Source organism: Schistocerca cancellata, chromosome 2 (assembly GCF_023864275.1).
Source record: "Schistocerca cancellata isolate TAMUIC-IGC-003103 chromosome 2, iqSchCanc2.1, whole genome shotgun sequence".
NCBI classification, from domain to species: domain Eukaryota; kingdom Metazoa; phylum Arthropoda; class Insecta; order Orthoptera; family Acrididae; genus Schistocerca; species Schistocerca cancellata.
Window position 1 is genome coordinate 27,465,511 of NC_064627.1, and position 26,153 is coordinate 27,491,663.

The following is a 26,153-nucleotide window of genomic DNA, read 5'->3' on the forward strand; positions in this document are numbered from 1 at the left end:
AGAATATCGTACGAAGCTAACACAGAATACAACGAATAAACCTAAACTAAACTCTTTCGGAAGAGGCCTTGGAAGGTCCAACGGTACCGACCGGCCGCCGTGTCCTCCTCAGCCCACAGACGTCACTGGATGCGGATATGAAGGGGCACCTGGTCAGCACACCGCTCACCCGGCCATAGGTCAGCTTACGAGACCGTAGCCGCTACTTACCAATTAAGTAACTCCTGAGTTTGCCTCACAAGGGCTGAGTGCATCCCGCTTGCCAACAGCGCTCGGCAGAGTGGATGGTCACCCATACAAGTACTAGCCCAGCCCGAAAGCGCTTAACTTCGGTGACCTGCCGGAAACCGGTGTTGCCACTGCGGCAAGGGCGCGAAAACAACAAATATTTAATTCAAATGTTAGTATTTGCGAGCTGATTTGAAAGAAAATAATTTGACCATATTTTATGACGATTGTTTTGAGTTACTTAACGAAAAATCAAAGATGACTATTTGATGTTTAGTATAGTTTGTGGGCCGCACAATTGCGTAGTCAACAGCGCCCGTACAAAGTCCCAGTTTTTACACAGTCCAATTTTTACGCAGTCAAATCTAGCCACTGTTCAAAAATGGTTCAAATGGCTCTGAGCACTATGGGACTTAACATCTGTGGTCATCAGTCCCCTAGAACTTAGAACTACTTAAACCTAACTAACCTAAGGGCAGCACACAACACCCAGCCATCACGAGGCAGAGAAAATCCCTGACCCCGCCGGGAATCGAACCCGGGAACCCGGGCGTGGGAAGCGAGAACGCTACCGCACGACCACGAGATGCGGGCTAGCCACTGTCACCAATGATGATGATGATTGTGGTATCAACTTTCGACACCACAAGTTTTAGGGGTTGCAATTATCGACCGCGGTCCGTATCAGTATCGTTCGACCCGCGAGTCGCGACCAGCGCCGCTCCGCGACTTGCATCAAGTTTCTAGCGAGCTCTCGTCCACTCTTGCTCGGGACGTCAAGTAGTAAAGTAGCACAGCCTTCAGTTGACAGGAAGCAACCTCTAACAAGTCCTAAGTGAGGCCTCAATAGCTATCTGTTTATAAATATACTCGTTGCAGATCGACACCATGCTGCCAGCACATTATCGACGTTACGGACAAACCTGCTGTGATTTGTATGTTTCTATTTAACATTGGCCACCAGTCAACATTGGCGACGACCCGTTCGTCGTCATCATAACAATGATGATGATGAAATGATGAGGACAACATAAACATCCACCCGGCCGGATGACTGAATGTTTCTCCATGACTGTGCCTGCAAAGTACGAAGATTGTGGTATTGTACTATTCTTCATGGCGAAACGAATTACTAGTTATTAATACTGAAACTTAATTTTTCGTATCTTTTTTCTCAATTGTATCTTGCTAAGGGGTTGTATTTTTCTAGCCTTACGATAGAATTAACTCATGTACAGTAAACGTCTAGAGTAATATATCTTGCCCGTTGAGAAGACTTTCAAGACCATAAGGCGGCTTTCTGAAAGTAGTTGTATTATAGACGTTTCAGTACTACTAAAGTAAATTATCTTCTCTTTATAGATGTCTGTTATCGTCAACAATATTTTCAGGTTAAAAAAAATTATGTTTGTAGTATTTTAAGATATATATTTAGGTACTCATCTAAAGGGAAATTGTATTTACCACTTTTACCTAGAACTCGCCACATTCACATAACTTAGCAGTGTTATTTTGCAAAACTGTTTTTCGTATATAATCGACAATTCTTTATTTTGAACTTAGCTTATACGTTGTCGCCGTAAGACATCCTGTGGCATAAATTTGCCCTTTTTAATACACGTGTGGGAATCGTGACCACACCGTAGTCTCTTTCTCGTGCATTCTCATATTCAGCAAGAGTCGCGTTCGATGGGAAATGGGAGATAGCCCGGAAATGGCCAAACCGCCTGTGAATAGCCACCTAAAATTCCCATAGAGGTATAACAACGTATCATACCAATCACCGCTAATCCGGAGCCCGGAATCGATGAGACCGTGGTTCAATTTCCTCTAGCGGAATTTCGCGGTCTGTACATTCGCGTGCGCAAATACGTCATTTAAATAGTTTACAGCAATTGTCGTTAGTTATACACACAGTTTTCCAGTGGCGTTGTAAAGTACACTGTTGAGTCAACACTATACACTCGAGATGGCTCCCCCTTCGCTGCGTTTTTGTGTTACGGCGTCATATTCGTGTAGTCGACGCGGCTTCTCTGGTGAAGAGGACGTGAAATATTGAGGCCGGCGTGCCCGCCTTCGCTCCACTACACGCTTTGACATCGAGGAGTCTATAGAAGCAGTTGTTTGCTTAACGTGCTCTATTGATGTGTGCTTCATACAGCGCTTCTCATCACAGCATTGCATACAAAAAATTCGGATCCTGGTAGCAAACATCGTGGTACTCGAAGGGACGCTCACTGCTCCCTCGAAGGCTCTAAACACAATAGGGTAGGAGAGAAAGCAATTTTTGTCTCCTTTATCATACTACCACAAAAATAATTTCTCAACGGCAGACTTATATTCTCATGGCTTTTAGATTTCGGTGTGATCTGAAAGCTCCACATGCTTTAGTTGACATTTGTAATCTCTTTTGAATGGAATGAGGAAAAGGCCTAAACATTTATTTCAGGAAGCTGCCTCCAAGCTATTTCTGTGACAATTTATAAAAATATCCAAGGCTGCCGAACTGGCATCTCCCAGTTTTTGATGAGCAAGGAACCAACATTATTTGTCATTCCATAAAAGGGAATAGGACATTCCGTATGACGTGTGATTGTACATTGTCTTGTTAAAATACGACATATATTAATTAATGGTGAAAATTAAGCCCTGAAACCTCCAAGCAATGCAAACGCATAGTTATTATATCCCAGAAAATAATTTCGAAAGGCTGTCTGACCCATAACGTTTTGTAGAAATAATCACATGCACACACTTTGATAATCTTGGCCGGCCGGAGTGGCCGAGCGTTTCTAGGGGCTACAGTCTGGAACCACGCTACCGCTACGGTGCCGGTTCAAATCCCGCCTCGGGCATGGATGTGTGTGATGTCCATAGGTTAGTTAGGTTTAAGTAGTTCTAAGTCTAGGAGACTGATGATCTCAGATGTTAAGTCCCATAGTGCTTAGAGCCATTTGACAGCACGTAAAAGAAAACTTCCTTGTTGTCTCGTCATGGCAACTCAGTACGCTCCAGAATATTTTTGGATCGTGAAGGTGAACAAAGTAAGTCAAGTAACCGGAACATCACGTTCCCAATCCACGACTTTGAACAAAGCGAAAAGTATTTCATAACTCAGAAGAGGGTAACATCTTCAAAATTGCAAGCCAGAGAAGTGAAAAGATAGTATAATGGTCTATAATCAGCTTGTATACAAACAAGTTTGAGAAACGTACAAGTTTCCCTTTTACCACGCGCAAGCTCACTACCCCATTTTTAATAGCGGAGGAATGGCGTGTAAGCGTTGCCAATATAACCTAAACACACACATTAACTAAGCCTACCGCGACAGATAACTGAAATAGTCTCACCCAGTTATTTGTTGACTGTGGAATTTTCGCACCAGTACATATCACTACCAGAGAAAGACAGTCTTCTGTACAACCGAACAGACCTCCTTCGCACACACAACAGAGCAGAAGAGCATGGCGAAAGCTTTTACATATAAGGCCAATATCTTCACTATGTAAGTAGACTGTACAGGTTTTTTTATTGGTAACGCCACACAGCGCTCTGTATGAAAATCACTGGCTGTGCTGTGTGCAGTCTGTGGCTGGTTTGCATTGTTGTTGGCTATTGTAGTGTTGGGCAGCTGGATGTACACAGCGCGTAGTGTTGCGCAGTTGGAGGTGAGCCGCCAGCAGTGGTGGATGTGGGGAGAGAGATGTCGGAGTTTTGAAATTTGTAAGACTGGATGTCATGAACTGCTATATACATTATGACTTTTTAACACTATTGAGGTAAATACATTGTTTGTTCTCTATCAAAATCTTTCATTTGCTAACTATGCCTATCAGTAGTTAGTGCCTTCAGTATTTTGAATCTTTTATTTAGCTGGCAGTAGTGGCGCTGGCTGTATTGCAGTAGTTAGAGTAACGAAGATTTTTGTGAGGTAAGTGATTTGTTAAAGGTATAGGTTAATGTTAGTCAGTGCCATTCTTTTGTAGGGATTATTGAAAGTCAGATTGCGTTGCGCTAAAAAAATGTTGTGTGTCAATTTAAGCACAGTCTTGTATAATTGTTCTAAGGGGACGTTTCAACTATAAAAAGAGATCATTCAAAGCGCTTATGTTGTTTGACTGGAACTGGTCGTAAAGTACTACGAAGATAATTGTCGCGAAACACTAAAGGCAAACTAAAACTGGAAGAAATGAAAGTCACGAATGAACAGGCAACTTTCAGTATGCCTGCAGCATTCTAACCACAGCTGTTGTCATCTTGGAAAATGGGAGGGCCGATTACGAAGGTGACACTTGGTGACGGAATGTGTTGAAATAAACATTCTCCATCATGTTTTTTGTAGACCTAATGAATGGCACCAATTTATTTTACGAAAAGCTCTGCGAAAAGATCACAGAACCATCTCTGACCACTGTGGTTTAAACTTTTTATTGGGCCGTCGGTACACCCGACGCTACGTCTCGTGAGAGAAGAGGTGAAACCGTGACTGGTCGCGCTATGTTACGGGCCTCCATTCAGCTGCTGTCCAGTTTCTGCGTCGTGCAATTTTGTGTGCCGCTGTCTGTGAGGTACCCGCTGTAAGTCTTAGCCATTAGTCCTTCATCCTGTGAGGTAGATCGAGTGAGGAAGGTCCCTAACACTACATGTTTTGTGGTGCCCAGACAGAGTGCTAATGGACCTCCACATGGTAAAAGCACTTTACTTGGCATAGCATATCACGTCACGGACTGCAGGACTGGCACTAGAGATCAGAAACGGAGCTAGTGTGTCTCTATGTTCCGCGAATAAGACGAGTCTGACAAGGGATAATCCCCACCGCATCCCTCTCAGATTTAGTGGTAAGAGGGCCCAGTGGATAACCCGTCAAAAAGTGAACACAGATCAAGCATGAAAACGGGAAAAAGGTGTACTGAACCGTGAAAGAAAAAGAGGAAAATACAAACAGTGAACGGTCCAAGCGCTAGACCTGCAAGACAGAGCAACGCGTAAGAACCAAGGCGACGGCGCTATGTGGACACGGTGTTGGACTGCTATGGGGATGAGCCGTGTTCAAACCTCGATTGTGCGAACAATTTTCTCCGCTCTTCGCTGTATTTAAAATTGTGTTTGTGTCGTGGAGTAACGTTCTTTTGCTACAGCTAGGTGCAAAGTAGAGACGTACACTTAAGCGCAAAAGATACTGCTACAGGTATGCGTATTCTAATACAGAGATATGTAAACAGGCAGAATACGTCGCTGTGGTCGGCAGAGCATATAGAAGACAACAAGTGTCTGGCGCAGCTGTCAAATCGATTACTGCCACTACAATGGCAAGTTATCAGGATTTAAGTGAGTTTCAATGTGGTGTTATAGTCGGCTCACGAGCCCTGAAGCACAGCAATTCCGAGGTAACGATGAAGTTGATAGTTTCCCGTACAACCATTTCACGAGCGTACCGTGAATGTCAGAAATCTGGCAAAACATCAGATCTCCGACATAGCTGCTGCTTGAAAAAGATCCTGCAAGAACGGGACCAACGACGACTGAAGAGAATCGTTCAACGAGACAGAAGTGCAACACTCTCGCAAACTGCTGCAGATTTCACTGCCGGGCCATCAACAAGTGCCAGCGTGCGAACCATTCAACGAAACATGATCGATAGCTTTCAGAGCCGTAGGTCAACTCGTGTACCCTTGATGACTGCACAACATAAAGGTTTACAACTCGCGTGGGCCCGTCAACACCGACGGAAACATATTGCCTGGTCGGACGATTCTCGTTTCTAAATGTATCGAGTGGATAGACGTGTACGGGTATGGAGACATCCTTATGAATCCATGGACCCGGCATGTCAGCAGGGGATTGTTCAAGCTGATGCAGGCTCTGTAATTGGTTGGGGCGTGTGCAGATGGAGTAATATGGGTACCCTGATATGGCTAGTTACGTCTCTGACAGGTGATACGTACGTAAGCATCCATTCATGTCCATTTTGCATTTCGACAGACTTGAACGATTCCATCCGGATAATTCGACACCCCACACGTCCAGAATTTCTCCAAGAACACTCTTCTGAGTTTAAACACTTCCGCTGACCACCAAACTCCCAGACGTGAACATTATTGAGCATATCTGTTATGCCTCGCAACCTGCTGTTCGGAAGAGATCTCCACTCCCTCGTATTCTTTCGGACTTATGGACAGTCCTGCAGGATTCATGGTCTCATCTTCCTCCAGCGCTACTCCAGGCATTAGTGGAGTCCATGCCACGTACTGTTGCGGCACTTCTGCTAGCTAGCGGGAGCCAGCATGATGTTAGCCTGGTGTACCAGTTTCTTTGGCTCTTCAGTATATAATGACAGTGGATTCTGCACAACAACTCTGTTAGCAGCCGAAAGGAAGTGACTTTAGAATGGGAATCGCAAACTTTTGGTGACAAGGGGACAAGTCAAATAAGTCCTCCACTGAAAAACCCTTCTTGTCTGTCATACACGGCATTAGTGACAGTACGTGTGTGACGTGACAGGAATGTCTTATCGATGCACCTTACTTCTATTACTGATGAATGAGCGAGACATCCTTCCTTTCCCGATTTGGGTGTGCGAATGAATGCTAATGTGACCACTCCCAAGGAAAGGATGAAAACATAGTAGTTTGTCACATAAGCTGCAACAAATGAAGACAACAGTTTCACAGTCACACAGTTTCTCCTGTGCTTTATTAAAATATATCTTCTTAACGATTTTGAATTTGCGTTCCATATTGGAAATTTTGACTCTGGTATTCCGTTGCTGTTATATAGTTCACACCCGTTCACTTGTTGTTTTTATTTTATTTTTCTTTATTTACACTGCAAGTTCCGTAGGACGAAATTGAGGAGCAAGTCTCCAAGTTCATGGAACGTGTCAGTACATAAAATTACAACATAAATGTAATAAAAGATAAAAATAAAACTTTTATGAACCCGAAGAAAGTCAAGCCAGAAGTTTAAGTAAACGCAATCAACAATACGACTACAATCAGCTTAATTTTTCAAAAAAACTTCTCGACAGAATAGAAGCAATTTCAGTTTCGATTTGAAAGCGCGTGGATTACTGCTAAGATATTTGAATTTTTGTGGTAGCTTCATGAAAATGGATTTAGCAGTATACTGCACACTTTTCTGCACATTAGTTATGGAAGTCCGTGGCAAATGCAGGTTTTATTTCTGCCGAGTATTAACTGAGTGAAAGCTGCTAATTCTTGGGAGTAAGTTAATATTGTTAAGAAGAGATGACAGTAAAATATATATATTGAGAGGCAAGTGTCGAAGTACCGAGACTAGTCGACGAGAGGTTCGTGAACTTATTGCCCGAACAGCCCGTTTCTGAGCCAAAAATATCCTTTTAGAATGGGAAGAGTTACCCCAAAATACCATACGGCATAAGTGAATGAAAGAAGCAAGGTAGACTAATTTTCGTCTCGAACGATCACTCACTTCAGATACCGTTTGAATAGTAAAAAATACAACATTAAGTCTTTTAAGAAGATCCTAAATGTGGGCTTTCCACGACAGTTTACTATACATCTAAACACCTAGAAACTTGAAGTGTTCAGTTTCACTAATCATATGCTCATTCTGCGAAATTAAATCGTCAGGTTTTGTTGAATTGTGAGTTAGAAACAGTAAAAACTGAGTCTTACTGTGATTTAGCGTTAACTTATTTTCTACAAGCCATGAACTTACCTCCTGAACTGGACAATTTGAAAGCGAGCCAATGTTGCACACAGCATCCTTTACTACCAAGCTAGTGTCATCTGCAAACAGAAATACACTCCTGGAAATGGAAAAAGGAACACATTGACACCGGTGTGTCAGACCCACCATACTTGCTCCGGACACTGCGAGAGGGCTGTACAAGCAATGATCACACGCACGGCACAGCGGACACACCAGGAACCGCGGTGTTGGCCGTCGAATGGCGCTAGCTGCGCAGCATTTGTGCACCGCCGCCGTCAGTATCAGCCAGTTTGCCGTGGCATACGGAGCTCCATCGCAGTCTTTAACACTGGTAGCATGCCGCGACAGCGTGGACGTGAACCGTATGTGCAGTTGACGGACTTTGAGCGAGGGCGTATAGTTGGCATGCGGGAGGCCGGGTGGACGTACCGCCGAATTGCTCAACACGTGGGGCGTGAGGTCTCCACAGTACATCGATGTTGTCGCCAGTGGTCGGCGGAAGGTGCACGTGCCCGTCGACCTGGGACCGGACCGCAGCGACGCACGGATGCACGCCAAGACCGTAGGATCCTACGCAGTGCCGTAGGGGACCGCACCGCCACTTCCCAGCAAATTAGGGACACTGTTGCTCCTGGGGTATCGGCGAGGACCATTCGCAACAGTCTCCATGAAGCTGGGCTACGGTCCCGCACACCGTTAGGCCGTCTTCCGCTCGCGCCCCAACATCGTGCAGCCCGCCTCCAGTGGTGTCGCGACAGGCGTGAATGGAGGGACGAATGGAGACGTGTCGTCTTCAGCGATGAGAGTCGCTTCTGCCTTGGTGCCAATGATGGTCGTATGCGTGTTTGGCGCCGTGCAGGTGAGCGCCACAATCAGGACTGCATACGACCGAGGTACACAGGGCCAACACCCGGCATCATGGTGTGGGGAGCGATCTCCTACACTGGCCGTACACCACTGGTGATCGTCGAGGGGACACTGAATAGTGCACGGTACATCCAAACCGTCATCGAACCCATCGTTCTACCATTCCTAGACCGGCAAGGGAACTTGCTGTTCCAACAGGACAATGCACGTCCGCATGTATCCCGTGCCACCCAACGTGCTCTAGAAGGTGTAAGTCAACTACCCTGGCCAGCAAGATCTCCGGATCTGTCCCCCATTGAGCATGTTTGGGACTGGATGAAGCGTCGTCTCACGCGGTCTGCACGTCCAGCACGAACGCTGGTCCAACTGAGGCGCCAGGTGGAAATGGCATGGCAAGCCGTTCCACAGGGTTACATCCAGCATCTGTACGATCGTCTCCATGGGAGAATAGCAGCCTGCATTGCTGCGAAAAGTGGATATACACTGTACTAGTGCCGACATTGTGCATGCTCTGTTGCCTGTGTCTATGTGCCTGTGGTTCTGTCAGTGTGATCATGTGATGTATCTGACCCCAGGAATGTGTCAATAAAGTTTCCCCTTCCTGGGACAATGAATTCACGGTGTTCTTATTTCAATTTCCAGGAGTGTATTTTAGAGACACCCATAATATTATAGGGCATATCAGTTATATAAGTAAGGAACAGGAGTGGCCCCAACACTAATCCTTAGGGCACCCCCACACCTCCCCCTCTCAGATCCCACTTCATTCTCAACGTTGTGAATAATGACCTTTTCTGTCTGTTGCTAAAATAAGAGGTGAACTAATTGCGAGCTACTCCCCATATTCCATAATGGTCCAACTTCTACACCAATATTTTGTGATTAACCCAGTCAAACGCCTTACTTAAATAAGAAAAATATGCCTAGCGTTCAAAACATTTTGTTTAAACCATCCAGTGCCACACAGAGGAAAGGAATATAGCATTTTCCGTTGTTAAACAACTTATAAAGTCAAACTGTACATTTGATAGCAAATTTTGTAATATAAAGTGATCAATTATCCTCACATACACAGCGTTTTCAATAATTTCAGTGAGACGCCTAATTGGTATCCCGCCTTGTGATGTCGAGAGTTAATGTTTGATAACAGTTATTGCAGTAAGCTACACTGCAGTACAGCCTGCAGTATTGGAACCATAGGCTGTGAAGGAGACAGCAAGTTGTGTCCTAGCAGTGAGTCATGTGCACATGTTGCTACTGCAGCCTGTGAACCTGCCAGCATGTCACTTAACGGGAGCTTATGTTCCTGCCACTTACGAATCTAAATAGCGCGGTAGCGTTCTCGCTTCCCACGCCCGGGTTCCCGGATCGATTCCCGGCGGGGTCAGGGATTTTCTCTGCCTCGCGATGACTGGGTGCTGTGTGCTGTTCTTAGGTTAGTTAGGTTTAAGTAGTTCTAAGTTCTAGGGGACTGATGACCATAGATGTTATGTCCCATAGTGCTCAGAGCCATTTGAACCATTTTTTATGAATCTAAATAAACTATATTAAATATTATTCAATAATTTTAAAAATCGGTATACTAGTTTTATTTTATTCAGGATTTTAATCTCGTAACTATCGTAGTTTCATAGATAGAGAAAATCACTTAAGAAGTCAAAAACCAACAGTTGGAGAATCAAATTAAGTTGCGAACTACGACAGTTTATATGTTGGTCTCATTTGAAAACATAAACAGAACTCTCAATGGGCAGAATTATTTAATTACGATTTTCAATTAGAACTTTAACTACTTTACGTTTTCACAATGAAAAAATCAGAAAGAATTATTATTTGTGTCTAATGTTATTGTGGGAGTTAATGAGAGTGAGTGAGAGTGTGTATGTGTTACATACGTTAAATTTCAATATTAAATTTATGTAATACATTGTGTAATCATAGCGTGGGGAGGATGTTTGTGCCCACTTTGCTGACGACATATGTCTAAGTGTACTTGCTTTTGTAAGGGGGCAGCCAGAATAACAGATGAAAGTAAAATCATATCATAAATTTATTCCAAGGTTAATTCTCTTTTCATTTGGTTTTATTAAATCTTATACTAGTACTTGCATGTTGGAATGACGTAAATGCATCTGTAAATAGTGATTGGTGCTGGCCAGTTTTTGCGCGAGAATTATCTCGAACAATTCTCCTGATTGGCCAACCAAAATGATCGGCCAATCAGAGTTGCGCAGTACCCGCGCACTGCTAGACAGATATGCGGTGGCAGAACCAGCATCAGGGGAGTCGCTGGGTAGCTACTGAATGGGCAGGTCATGTTGAACGTTTGCATCTGCACAGTGTGTAAATTAAGAAGTTATTGGAATTTCGCGTCCAGATTGTGTTGCTGTAGAAGCAGTTGCTTTTACGGACAGTTTTGTGAAGTTAGGAATTTCTAGAATTGTTATGTTGAACAATTCGCGTGTTAACTTTCGGCCTTTGTTAAAATTCCACGTGAACTGTTTCGTATCTGTATATGGATTATTTGGCAAGCCAATCCTTTAACAGAAATCCACTGAAAAGGACTGACCTCGAAACTCAGATATAGTAGCGCAGTATTGTCTGTGAAATCGTGTAATTCTTCAGGTTGGTCTTAAGTGCATTTCTGGCCGCCTTGCGTGTGTACTGGGTTGCTTGAACTGTGGACTGAGGACCGTGATGTTGTTCGGTAATTACATGTGGGCTGATGGCAGGTATATTTTTTTTTAACTGAAATGGATTAAAAGACTCGTTTCCGAATTTTGACATTTTACTGACAGAACGAAGCAACCACTTTCCGCCCGAAAAGTATTAAAAGAATTTACAGGATAGCTTGCTACCAGAGTTTACGCGGACTTTGCAGTGTAAGTATTGGCAGCGTTTTCCTCAACGCTGCTTTGACGTCGTCAGCGCTGTACATACGTAGGCAGAGAAACGGGCTGGTGATCTGCCGCCGTACTGAGGTAGGTGGAACTATTTGCAGTGAACAATATGACGAACGAGCAGACTTATTTAACTCCTCCCACCGCCGTAGCGTGCTCTCACCGTTCATCACATTTTCTTGCGACGGTAATGTATTCTTACCACGTGACTGCTACTCTGTAAACAATGTATAGTATGACAAGACTACACAAAGAGAACAAACATGTCAATGACCCGACGGACAGCCCGTAATTTTGTGAAAAAATAAATAAATGAAAATAAATGAGATGAGGGAGATTCAAACACTGCTCAGCCGCTTTGCACGCCAAAATCGTGACCACTTAACGACTACGCCGTCGATCTTCCAGTTCGGTCGATGTTGCACTTCTTATACTTGGACCGTTCACTGCTTCTATTTCGCACCTTTTGTTTCACAGTTCAGTACACCTTCTTCCTGTTTTCGTGCTTGACCTGTGTTCAGTTTTTGACGGGCCATCCACGGGGACATCTCACCACTGAATCTGAGGCGGGGAAGGGTGTGTGATTGGGAGTTTCCCTTGTGAGAACCGTAGCGCTGCCATCGCCTCATACTCGTCGATTCGTTCTGTCTTACTGAAGCATGTAGGAGTGTAAGGCTAGACGTGACTTACTGTTAGTACGGAAGATGGGTACATGGTCTTGCTGTTCTAAAGTAGCGATGACACGGTGTCGTGACCAATTATCGCGATCACGTGGCCTTTGACGAACTGTGTTTGTGGGATTGTCGAGAGTGTGACGAAAATTATCGATAGAAAATAAACAATCGAGAACATCTTCCTTTAGAGGAGGGTAGACACCTGAAATAAGTTTCACGCTACAGTCCATGCAACAGGCAAAAGACATACACCTTTCATCCGGCGCAAACAAAATGGTTGTATTCTTGTTTATTCTGTCTCCACGATGAGAAAACATACATGTTGTATCAAACGAAAACTCGGTACACAGTAACATCACTAACTTATTCCTGCGACAACAAGCGTGTTATTTTAAAGTTCATTTCGTCATGGTAACTAGCGTTTGTGGACTAAGAGCTAGTTGTGTAGCTTACCATTTATTTCTGCAATTTATTTTAATAACTGATCACCATTTACAGAACCCGCTTCATCCTCATATTAAGCTTTCTGGTGCCGTCGAAAAATACGCAGTATCGCCTGGAAAGTGTGTATATGTAAACGTAATATTAGACATTGTCTTAATAGACATTAATTATTGAAATACATTTGCAGCAGTCTTCGCAAAACCTTTTCTTGTACAGACCTAAATGCACGTATAAACACAACAATATTCACTGCTTAACTATCAGTGATTATATTGGTACATAACTTAAATCTGTCGTTTAGGCACGTCGGACATGTCAATTTGCACTAGATAATGAGTATAAATGAATAGTAATTTATAGTTTACTGGCGGAGATTTCTATAAAAACGGTTGCGTATGTTGGAATGTCGCAAGTCCGTGGCTATATCTGGGATCTAGTGTACTCGCTCGCCTTTCTGAGCGTGTCGAGACCACTTGCTTCCGACAACACTCAGGTGAAGCCTGGGGAGCGGCGGAGAGTCAAGAGTCTGGTCTACAGGCACACAGTGAGTTTGGAGATGACGACATAGGACTCGCTCGTAAGCTCATTTCTGATCTATAGCTGGTAACTGCTTGTCGTTTGAAAAAAAAAGAAAAAGAAAAAAATACCAGCACGCCATCTACTCTGTGTGTAACACAGCTAAAGAAGGTGAAACACAGTTTCGTTAACGAAAGGTTTATGACCGATGGGCTAATCAGAAGAGATTTATCTTTTGACAGAAAACCAATTGCTTTGAAGCTCGGTGGCGCAAGGAACAAAGGTCTTCCCCAATTACAGCTGTTCCTGTCACCAAAGCAGAGATATCCAAGTGTCAGTTCTGCCACCACGCTACTACATTTTATTTCACGACTCGTCCTGTTTTACCAAATGTCGGAGCAATTTAGGACAAGACCCAACATCCATCAATGATTTTAGTACTACTATCAGGAACACACAAACATGAAGCACAGGTGTGTCGGTAACTTACGTGTGACGTGAATTACGGTTTGTTAATACCACCCAAGGGTGAATGACGGAAGGTGTGGACCAAAGGAATTTGGGGCACTTGATTCACTTTTTATTTTTTTTACAACACACTTCTTTATTAATAACATTGATAATACTTTTAAAAGGAACAACATAACAGGCTTTGTTAACCGGCTAACTGCATAAGTGAACTTCTAAAAATAATCGTTAATATGTTTAGGAACACAATAAACTTCAAACCACAAACAGCATTCAGTTGTTTACTAATTAATTAAATGTCTGTTCAAAGCAATTTCCCCACATAATCAACACAACTTGAAACCAGAATTGAATACAATTCCTTGCTATTAAATGTCTGCATAAGTTAATGGCCATACATAGTAACCTCTGAATAACAATTCAATTGACTTAAATAAAAAAAAAAACACCCACCTAAACATGTTCACAGAATTATGGGAAAGAAATGCACATACACATTCTGTTTAGCAAATGAACCACTTTCGGCCTGAGCCACCAACAACCTACGTCGTTCTCATTACCCACATAGAGCCACTCCGAGGTACTGGAAGCAAAACATGTCTTCCGCGTGTACACCAAAGGCACGGTTTCCCAGACTGCAAGCCGTAAGAAACCAGTCAACACGCTCCCGCCACCAAGTACAGGAAGGCGTCGGGCTAGTAAACAACGCCCGCTACGGTGGGCGGGCGCGACTACGTAACTGCTTGCCACAGTGGGTCGGGTCCTCCTAGAGGTGTGCAAATTCCCCTTGCAGCCTGCTTGCCCCTAGCTCCTCTGCAACCATTCATGCAGGTCAGCCTGGCGCGACGTAAACACAAGAGTGCGCGTGTACTGAGGCATAGTGGGTAATGCGGTCGACTTGGGCTCCCGCAAGCCCGGGCCACCTGGGTTCCCGCAGGCCTCCCGAGCTTCACGGGCCCCGCTCAGCTTGCTGCGCCTGACAACAGGTTGCGCTGTGGACTCTCATGACGCAAACGTAGACGCCGCGAAAAATGGCTCAGAGTCGCCATTGTATTCCCAGCACTATAGTTTTTAGACGAACTGGATACGAAACAAGTGCTTCGATTTTGTTAAAATGCATTTTGGCAGTTTAGAATAATTTGGCAACTTCGAATGAATTCACAGAACCAGTAAAATACATCCTGGAAAAGTAGTTAAATATTTGTATAACTGGTGTCATACTTGGCTGAAACATACTAAAGTTAAAGAATCTAGACTTCCAAAATCTTAATTTGGTTCTCATTGCAGTATCGTGGTTATCAGGGCCGTAGATAATTTATTCTTCTGGGTAGGGGACCAATCTTCTTTTTGGAGGGTGGAGGTTCACTTCTTTAGTACAAATATCTATCCGTTTCAGTGTTGAAAACTGCAACACAGACTGCATTGCGTTCCACTAAAACAAAAAACACTATCAAGTGTGCCAAACTTCATCAAGGTTGGAATAAAAATCTACAATTTGTCGAATTCCGTTTGGTGAAGCAACCTCTGCCATGCACCCTACGAAATTTTATGGTTTCAAGGTATAGTGTGCAAAATTTCATCAAGATTGTATGCAATACAAATACACGGGCACAATGAAAACGCACTTTCAGTTTTTCTCAAATTTTCCAATTTTTAGGTCGATTTTCCAAAAATTTTATTTCATAAAAACTTTGTCCTGAGATTTACGAGCACAGCAAAAAAAAAAAAAAATTGTGGAATTGGTCCAGCCGTTCTCGAGTTTTACGTTTATCGACACATTTGGCAATTCATTTTTATTTATATGGATAATAAGCCCGAAATATATGCGTAAAGGAAGAATATACAAATAAAGCCCAATATTTTTTGACCTGAAATTAATACATATATTGGGGTTTGTCCTTTGGTGCTCAGGTAAAATAAAAACTTTTAACTAACGTTCGTAATACGACAATGACGCGCGCAGTGTAAACGGATGCGTAGCCCAGCTCAGCAGTAATACGGGCAGGCAGGCAAGTTCCCCGCACCCTGCCCGGGTTGGGTTCTGCTTGGCTTGGCTGGGAGTGAAGCAGCCTGCCCGTTCTGTTGACAACGCGCGGCGGCCTGCCCGCCTGGCCACCGGGCAAGCATGGGCGGGTTAAAGGCGGAACGTGTACACCACTGGGACCTCCCGCAGCCTCTGCGAAGACCGGTGGCGAAATTAATGAAATTAGCACCACCTGTGACACAAAGGGCAAGCAACTCACTAACGTAATAAGGAGATAAATTATTTGCACGTACAACGTGTCCAAAACAGCTGTCTATCCACTACTTACAGCACCTCAGAGGACACCACTTAACACAGTGAATTCAGAGGCATCTAAACATACCGCGCAATCTGCGAAAAACCACATAAACTTCCTGCATGAGCGCACTACGCTTAAAATAAGGAGTATTAACTTAACACAACATACAACTTCTAAATCTCCGGGTGACTGGCCTGGACTCGTGAAATGGATCTACCAACACATCATCATGGTCAATAAACCGCCTCCGCTCTCCACTTGCGAGGCACAAATAGGATATGTCCTGCAACACACTGATTAAAATACCTAAAACAGTGTTCGTTACAAGATTACCACTCAATGTCACAGGGAAACATTAATCAGAAACAGAAATCTGTTCGTTACAAAAGACGCACAAATTACGTGGCTGAAAAACACAACCAAGTCAGTGGCATACAAGAAGGTCAGTAATATTAAGGCCCTTTATCATTTCCCCATTCAGAGGGGCGTAAAGCAATAACACTTAAGCAGAGAAGTATGAATGGATTTGAGCAATTCAGTGACTGACAACAACTAAGTTTTTAAATGCAGAACAAGTCCTCACAGGATAAACGTGGCCTAACGCAATGGATTCCTAATAGTAAGGTCAAGCGTCCAAAGCACACTGCTCAATAAATACACCACAACGGCAAGCACACTCAGTAATCGCCAGAACGATGGACACTGACAAGGGAACCTCCCCATCGCACCCCCCTCAGATTTAGTTATATGTTGGCACAGTGGATAGGCCTTGAAAAACTGAACACAGATCGATCGAGAAAACAGGAAGAAGTTATGTGGAACTATGAAAAAATAAGCAAAATATACAAACTGAGTTAGCGCCGTGGTCCCGTGGTTAGCGTGAGCAGCTGCGGAATGAGAGGTCCTTGGTTCAGGTCTTCCCTCGAGTGAAAAGTTTAACTTTTTATTTTCAGTTTATGTGACAAACTCTTATGTTTTCATCACTATTTTGGGAGTGATTATCACATCCACAAGAAAACCTAAATCGGGCAAGGTGGAAGTATCTTTTTACCCATTCGCCAAGTGTACTAGTTAGGTGGGTCGACAACATATTCCTGTCATGTGACGCACATGCTGTCACCAGTGTCGTATAGAATATATCAGACGTGTTTTCCAGTGGAGTAATCGGTTGACCTATGACCTTGCGATCAAATTTTTTCGGTTCCCATTGGAGAGGCACGACCGTTCGTCAACTAATCGCACGGTTTTGCGGTGCGGTCACAAAACACAGACACTAAACTTATTACAGTGAACAGAGACGTCAATGAACGAACTGACAGATCATAACTTTGCGAAAATAAAGAAAGTAAAATTTGAACGAAAGACCTCTCATTCCGCAGCTGCTCACGCTAACCACGGGACCACGGCGCTCGTGAGCTCACACTGTCCTTGATATTGCCTATCTTGCCCATGGACTACTCAGTGTGTATATTTTGTTTATTTTTTCATAGTTCCACACAACTTCTTCCTGTTTTCTCGATTGATCTGTGTTCAGTTTTTCAAGGCCTATCCACTGTGCCAACTTATTAACTAAATCTGAGGGGTGTGCGATGGGGATGTTCCCTTGTGAGAAGAAAATGCTGCTTATATCCAAACCAACTGTGCTCGCAATGGCATCACATGAGTCACAGAGCCATAGAGACGAGAATGTAGTCATTAGAAGCAAACGGTAAATCCATCGTAAACAAGGAAGCAGCATGTTCCTGACAGTATCGGCACCTCTACCCACCAAGTCCGCCGCAAACATAGTCAGTTAACGTGGCAAACTTTCCTCTTGCCACCACACACGGCGTCGGCAGACACGGCTTCACGCTACTGCCTGTCTCACTGTTTCTGCTCGCCCTCCCAAATCCAACTACCCGCTGTCACAGGTGCCTCGCCGACTTCCTCCACGAGGGGGAGCCACTTCTCTCTTTCCTCCGCGATACGGCGATAATATTATACGCGGTACGTTCGCTAGATCAAACCCGAGCCGCCACGGATCAACTACGTCTCTGTTTCTAATACCAAGGGATGGCGCTGCAGATGCTGCTGGTGCGAATTGCCGATGGTGAAACTGTGCTCAGCGTTGAACAGCATGATGGAGCGCAGAAGATGTCGTAGCTTCTGTGTAGCTCTTGTCGAGCGTAAATCCACATCTTCTACCGCTGATGCATCGTTGTTTTTATCGGGCACTCTCACAGGCTTCCGTCGAGGGGCGGGTCAGAACACTGTAACAGCTGAAGCACAGACGGTTGGGATCGCAACGCAGCAAATGAAATAAGGCCGCAGTTAAATGTCAGTGCTCCTCCATCTCTGAACCGTCAGCAGACACGGCATCTCCAGCCGGAGCTTCCGCGTGAGGCACGTTAAGGCCTCCGTAAATGATCAAACCTGTTTGACAAAATGCCTCTTATCTTCAGGGATTTGCCAAGCAAATCCATACACCTTTGTCAAGTGCATACTTGTTTGTCAGTTTAACCTCAATTTGAAGCAGACGATATTGTGTGCATTTTGAGCGTGGCGAGTGTGGCCACAAACGCGGTCAACTCAGTTCTGGCATTCACTTTGGATCTGTGTTTAAAGAAGAAGAAGACACAGAGATTCTGGTTCAGGGAACGGCTTAAAATGACACATTTGCCGACAAAAATATTTTAAAGGAAGTATTAGTCTCAGAACTCTATGATTACATCAACTTTCTTAGAATAGACAATCAAACATTCTAAAACTTATTAAGTCACCTCTTTAAATAGCAAACTTGCTCTCAAGTTCGCTCTTGTCTAATAACCACACGTCTGTACACGTACTAAGAGAGCTTGTCAATTTAACCTTACTTCTGAAGATACTTTTCGTGTATGCTGTATTTTGGCACTAGTGGGCATGGCTATAGATGCATATACTATGTTTAAAGAAGAAGAAAACAAGGCGCTGGTCCAGGGAATGGTTTAATGTGAGAGATATGCAACTGGAAACGTGTTAACGAAAATGTTTCACTAACGTTCTGGGTGTGGACAGTGAAACGTTTAACAACTTGATTAACATTACTTCACTCTCACATTGAAAAAGGAGACACAAGCCTGACAAAATTTGTTCTCTTCTACTATGTCCTGTAATGACACATCATTAAAATACAACAACGTGGGAACATATGGCCCACATCGTCCATGGAAGAACCGGAGAACTTCGATTTTTTAAATTTCATTCCACTCCGCTTTTATGTCACTGTATGCCTAAAATATTGTTTTTTTTTTTTTTTTTTTTTTTTTTTTTTGTAATCTCTTCAAGCGTAGTATATGGCTGGGAAAGATGTGGTACCTTGACCACTTTTTTTTAACTATCAATGCTATTTTGTTTGTATACTTGATCGCAGTTTTCATAGTAGTGGAAGCACACGATACAATCTTTAAAAAACAATTTTTCGCTAAATATATGCGGTGAAACGTCAACATTAAACGACGTGTGCTGTCTTGTCAAACTTTCTGTCAATTAAAATTTCTCTCAAACTCGTTTAACACGATATATGTTTGACAAATATGTCAAACTGCACCGCACACGGTCAAATATTTGGCAAGCATAGTTAGCTGTGACAAAACGTTTGATCGTTTACGGGAACCTTTACGCGGACCCTTGCCGCATGAGCGACCGACGTACCGATTACGTCACGCCAGGCCATCGATTCCGCTGCACACGTTTCGACCCGTCTTTGATACAGCGGGCCTTGCGCAACTGTCAGCACATCGAAACGGGACTTAAACTACCAGGACTCCCCCTGCAGTAAGTCGTCTCAGAAAGGCCGTCCGAGGACGCACGGCTTGTGTCGCGCGAACCGCTTCTATACACCGCCTCCGGCGGGCCGCGAACCAAAGGCCGCTGACTGAGTGTCCAACCCGGTAACCCGGGCACAATCACGGCGCCTTGCTGCCGCTCCGCCATCCCGTAGCCATCAGCCGCCATCCACCAGAATGCTTCGGTGGCCGGGCCGGCGCTACCGTCCACGGGAAACGCCTGTGTCGGCACGAGGATCACCTACCTTCGTCTGCAGTCAGTCTTTCCAGAGGTATTGAGCCTTGTCTGTTCGTGTTTATCAATAAAGTGTTCTATCTACTGATTCGCTACCTTCTTCGTCCGCTCCATCCCCATTCCAGCAGAGCACTAGTTCTCCACACCTACCTTGCAATAAACCCCATTACAGTATTGGTGTCAGAATACCTGCTAGAACTGGAAATGGCCGCCCAACGGAGACTAGAAGAGAAGTATGTGTAGTGTCAACAAGTGTTTTATTTTGAGCCTGTCTTGATGTGTTTGCCCTTTCTTTTCTGTTTTGGATATATTATACGCTTGTGGTGGTAGTTCTGAGCGAAATGACTGTCCCTGAGAAAGCAACAACCAAAGATGGGAGCTGACAATGAAGTTCTGCGTAGAGAAGTGAATCGTTTGAAGGGTAAAGGAAGGGAAGGGTTATCTTCGGGTATGTCTTCACCTAACCTTGATGCTGCTACAGCCTCATTGGTGCCACGTTTTATGGTAAATCTGGGGTAGGTATTTTTGTATTCGTGGATAATTTACATGTGCCCACGAAGTTGGGGAACTGGAGTGATGAACAACTGTTAAGCATAGCATGTTCAAAATTGGTAGGCGATGCCAGTACGTATGTGATGTGCAATGAGGGGGACGCTCAGCCATTCGCATACATTCAGGGAAGGTTAGCGGATCGTTTAAAGAAGAAGAATACTTCGCGGTATTAGCGTGTACAGGGAGAATCAATAGAAGGTTTTTTTGATCACATCAACCAAATTAATATCATTATGTATGAGTTAACGAATGATGGTCGTACCAGTGGACCCATTTTGCAGGAGGCAGAACAACGGGCACATGGTGCCTTTTTGCTGACCATGCAGTCCGAGACGTGACAGAAAGTACGGATGGAGTTTCAGTGAACCGTGGACGAAAGAGTGGCAGTTTCGGTAACTCTGACTGATATTGATTCCGTATTTTGACCAAGGGAGAAGCGCATGGTGTTTAATATGGATGTGGTACGTTATAGGTGTTGTGCTCTGGGGCACACTGAACCAGAGATGATGATGATGTTTGGTTTGTGGGGCGCTCAACTGCGTGGTTATCAGCGCCCGTACAATTACCCAATCTTTGCTCAGTCCAATTTCGCCACTTTCCTGGATGATGATGAAATGATGAGGACAACACAAACACCCAGTCATCTCGAGGCAGGTGAAAATCCCTGACCCCGCCGGGAATCGAACCCGGGACCCCGTGCTCGGGAAGCGAGAACGCTACCGCGAGACCACGAGCGGCGGACACTGAACCAGAGTGTCAGAGGTGTAAACAACTGGTGTACTCTGTCCAAAAATGCCACCGGGCTCACAGATGGTGGAATCAGCGTAGCATTCGTGCCCCTGTGTTAAACGCTACAAGGGGCGGTGTGACCACTGTGAAAAGCACGCAGGACTGTGGGGCACGCCAATGTAAAATCAGTGGCAGACATTGTCAGTTCGTATATATACAGGAAAGGTCGTGTACGTTGTTGTTGGATGCAGGATCCCAGGTATCCGTGGCTTGACAGGGTATGTTGAGAACTAGAATTTGAACCTGCCACGCTGTAGGTTGAGTGGTATGTGTTACAAGGTCTGAATTCTTTCTGTTCCACTTTGTTGGGTTTCCGAGTTTGAGGAAGACACTTCCGAATATCTGTGGATGGTCTGCCTTCCGTGGGCGTTAGCTACGATGCCATTCTCTGTCTGGAATTGCTGTGTAAACACAAAGCTAAAGTCTATCTGCATCAGCACACAACAGTGTTGGATGAGTCACAGTTCCGTCTCAGCTTCATGGCTGGAAGAGCTGCGTTGTCGCAAGGAACAGCTGAGACATCGTTAAGTCAATCAAACTGTGTACACGCACTCTTTGACTCGATTCGCAGGGTATGACACTGGAACTTAGGAGCTGATCTGTCAGTTCATTCTGTGTGTATAGTACAGGTACTTGATAAGGCACAGTATTTTGTACACTAAAGTTTCTCACATTGCAACACCATAATCGATAGTGAGTAGTTTATTCTGGAAGTGTATAGTGTTTACCATTTTCTGCTTCATGTCTTTGTATTACTGTAAGGAAGTAGAGTTTAGCGAAATACACTCCTGGAAATGGAAAAAAGAACACATTGACACCGGTGTGTCAGACCCACCATACTTGCTCCGGACACTGCGAGAGGGCTGTACAAGCAATGATCACACGCACGGCACAGCGGACACACCAGGAACCGCGGTGTTGGCCGTCGAATGGCGCTAGCTGCGCAGCATTTGTGCACCGCCGCCGTCAGTGTCAGCCAGTTTGCCGTGGCATACGGAGCTCCATCACAGTCTTTAACACTGGTAGCATGCCGCGACAGCGTAGACGTGAACCGTATGTGCAGTTGACGGACTTTGAGCGAGGGCATATAGTGGGCATGCGGGAGGCCGGCTGGACGTGCCGCCGAATTGCTCAACACGTGGGGCGTGAGGTCTCCACAGTACATCGATGTTGTCGCCAGTGGTCGGCGGTAGGTGCACGTGCCCGTCGACCTGGGACCGGACCGCAGCGACGCACGGATGCACGCCAAGACCGTAGGATCCTACGCAGTGCCGTAGGGGACCGCACCGCCACTTCCCAGCAAATAAGGGACACTGTTGCTCCTGGGGTATCGGCGAGGACCATTCGCAACCGTCTCCATGAAGCTGGGCTACGGTCCCGCACACCGTTAGGCCGTCTTCCGCTCACGCCCCAACATCGTGCAGCCCGCCTCCAGTGGTGTCGCGACAGGCGTGAATGGAGGGACGAATGGAGACGTGTCGTCTTCAGCGATGAGAGTCGCTTCTGCCTCGGTGCCAATGATGGTCGTATGCGTGTTTGGCGCCGTGCAGGTGAGCGCCACAATCAGGACTGCATACGACCGAGGCACACAGGGCCAACACCCGGCATCATGGTGTGGGGTGCGATCTCCTACACTGGCCGTACACCACTGGTGATCGTCGAGGGGACACTGAATAGTGCACGGTACATCCAAACCGTCATCGAACCCATCGTTCTACCATTCCTAGACCGGCAAGGGAACTTGCTGTTCCAACAGGACAATGCACGTCCGCATGTATCCCGTGCCACCCAACGTGCTCTAGAAGGTGTAAGTCAACTATCCTGGCCAGCAAGATCTCCGGATCTGTCCCCCAATGAGCATGTTTGGGACTGGATGAAGCGTCGTCTCACGCGGTCTGCACGTCCAGCACGAACGCTGGTCCAACTGAGGCGCCAGGTGGAAATGGCATGGCAAGCCGTTCCACAGGACTACATCCAGCATCTCTACGATCGTCTCCATGGGAGAATAACAGCCTGCATTGCTGCGAAAGGTGGATATACACTGTACTAGTGCCGACATTGTGCATGCTATGTTGCCTGTGTCTATGTGCCTGTGGTTCTGTCAGTGTGATCATGTGATGTATCTGACCCCAGGAATGTGTCAATAAAGTTTCCCCTTCCTGGGACAATGAATTCACGGTGTTCTTATTTCAATTTCCAGGAGTGTATAAAAGGTTACAATTTACTTTGCTTCTACTTTACAAGTGCCAGTGCTTTAATGGTCAGGAGCATAAAGGTTGTCTGTGAAAACTACTTGCTTCATAAGTAATAAAAGTAATAAATAGGACACATCATATAACTGATAAATAGTATTGATTTGCTATGACTAGCTACACTTGGAAAGAGCCAAAGTTATAGTACTGATGAACAAAATTTAAAACCACTTGCATCACAAGTCGTGTTATAAAGCACTGGTTTTTGATGCTAATTGCAATTTGACTTTAACTTGAAGTCATTTCTGAAGTTTGTGGAAAATATTGTCAGTGCAAATTGTTTTAAAGTATTACATGATAAATGATGTTAAGTAGGGAAGTAATTCAGCTGTTATTATAATGAAAATAGTCTCTGAAAAGTGTGTATAGTCTGCTCATATAAGTAGGGGCAGTTTGTGGCTCCCCCATTTCAATATTTCCTATCAGGTAAAAGCCAAACAGGATAGAGTTTTTCTAGCTAAGGAAATCTGAAGCATTTATATAAAAGAGTCTATATAAAAGGGATGTGTACAGCGTTAGCTTATTGCTTTTGTGATATGTATGTGTGTGTTAGTTAAACTTGAACTATTCTCAGGTGCTACTTAGTTTTGTGTTGTCTTCGGGAATATTTTTTTGTGATCAATTAGTAAAAGGCTGAAGTAATGATAGCAGTTAACAGAGATAAAAACCTTTTCCACCTATACTGTTGATAATTACTGCTAGTCACTGTGCAGTTCGTCTCGTTGTAATAGGTGTTCATTGCACTTTACAAAGAAAGTATTTATGAAAGTCTCCTTTTACAAGAGTAAAGAAAAATCTATTGAGGAATATGTTTTCACATTATTATGCCTAATTAGGCTGGCGACCGTAATTTTTTTCACTTACAGGAATTCTGTCACTATTATTTCTTACCAAATTTTAGTCTTTCTGTTATGTAACAACTACTACCATTAAGAAATTCATGTTCGATTCCCTCTGTCTATTAGGTAACACACAGTCAAATTCAAAATTAACCCCAGAGGGTAACACTATACGGTGCATTTTAAACCATAATTGGAATTTGTTAGCCTGCAGTTACATTTTACTCGGGTTCCTTGTGACAGGTCAGAAGTTCTTTTATTGGGAAACAGTACAGCACACGCACGCGAACGCCAGTATTAGTGTTATACATTGCGCAGTGTAACAGGACGTTATTGAAGTTTACTGTCAGAGTTAGTTCAAAACACAAATATTAAGCAAGAAACAAACATAGAACGTCCAGCGGCACGATCCTCTAACATATTAGGAGAAATTGTTGGTAGAACTTTTACTAGAACACAAAGCTAAAGATACGAAATAGTAACAGAACATAAGAGATGGACATAAGAACGAAATTAGACCAACACGGACAGGGCCAGAGAGTACAATTCTGTGCAGTAAATTTCATTAGGTGGCAGTAGTTCGACGGATATAACAGCAGATGACGCCACAAGACGACAGCAGGCTTACATAGAATATCACACACATGTAAATAATGAGATACGTACAATGAACATATCACAAATGGAACAAGGCAAAGAAGAGGAAGAGAGCAAAGACGGTGGAGATATCAACGAACCAAGGGATATGTTTGATTTGGCAAAGGTTAAAAGCCACGCAAGTGAATCGCGAGAAGTAGGATTTGAATATGTGAACGCATCAGGACCAGAAAGCGAAAAATGACTAGATATGACATAACTATTAAAAACGTTGGCCACACAAATTGCAGCACAAGGTCAACAAATTTCAGCACGAGCTCAAAAATCAATAATCAACTTGCAGCACAGGGTCAGCAAATTACAGCACGAAGTAACAGTATAAACAACGAAATTGTAAAAAAAAAAACAGGTTTCTGCTCACAGTAGTAACATTAATAATCAAATTAAAGCACTCGAGCAAAATCAAAGAAAGCGGATTGAAGTTCAAGGAATTGAGATCAGTACACTGATCGAAAAGGTAGACGCAAGTTGTGAGTAATGGAATCAGGTACTTACAAGGTGAAATAAATGTTATCAATAGTAATATTGCCAATAAACAGGGACAAATAAATGACATTAACGAAAGATTTGACTCAGAAATAATAAAAATTCAAGGCCAGGTAGAACCTCTAGTAGTAACTAAGCTGACAAAAAAGTGTTCGGTCTCAAATCCGAAGTACTAACAAAATGCAAGACTGAAATTGCTCAAATGAGGCAATCGATTGTGGTGTATTTCTTTTTTTAAAAAAGATATTTAAAATTTGATCAAATTATTACTCTCTTGTGAAGATTCAGTAATCTGTTGTGAGTTTCGCACCACTTTTTGGCGGGGAGAGCAAAGACTTCTCTAAAAACTTAAGTACTGTAAGTGATAGTTTATATTTCACCTGATATATCCAACTGTCCATTTTGCCGACGATTTTATTGTTCTCCGCACTCAGAAACATCAGTGAGAACTCGCCCAGCTACTGTC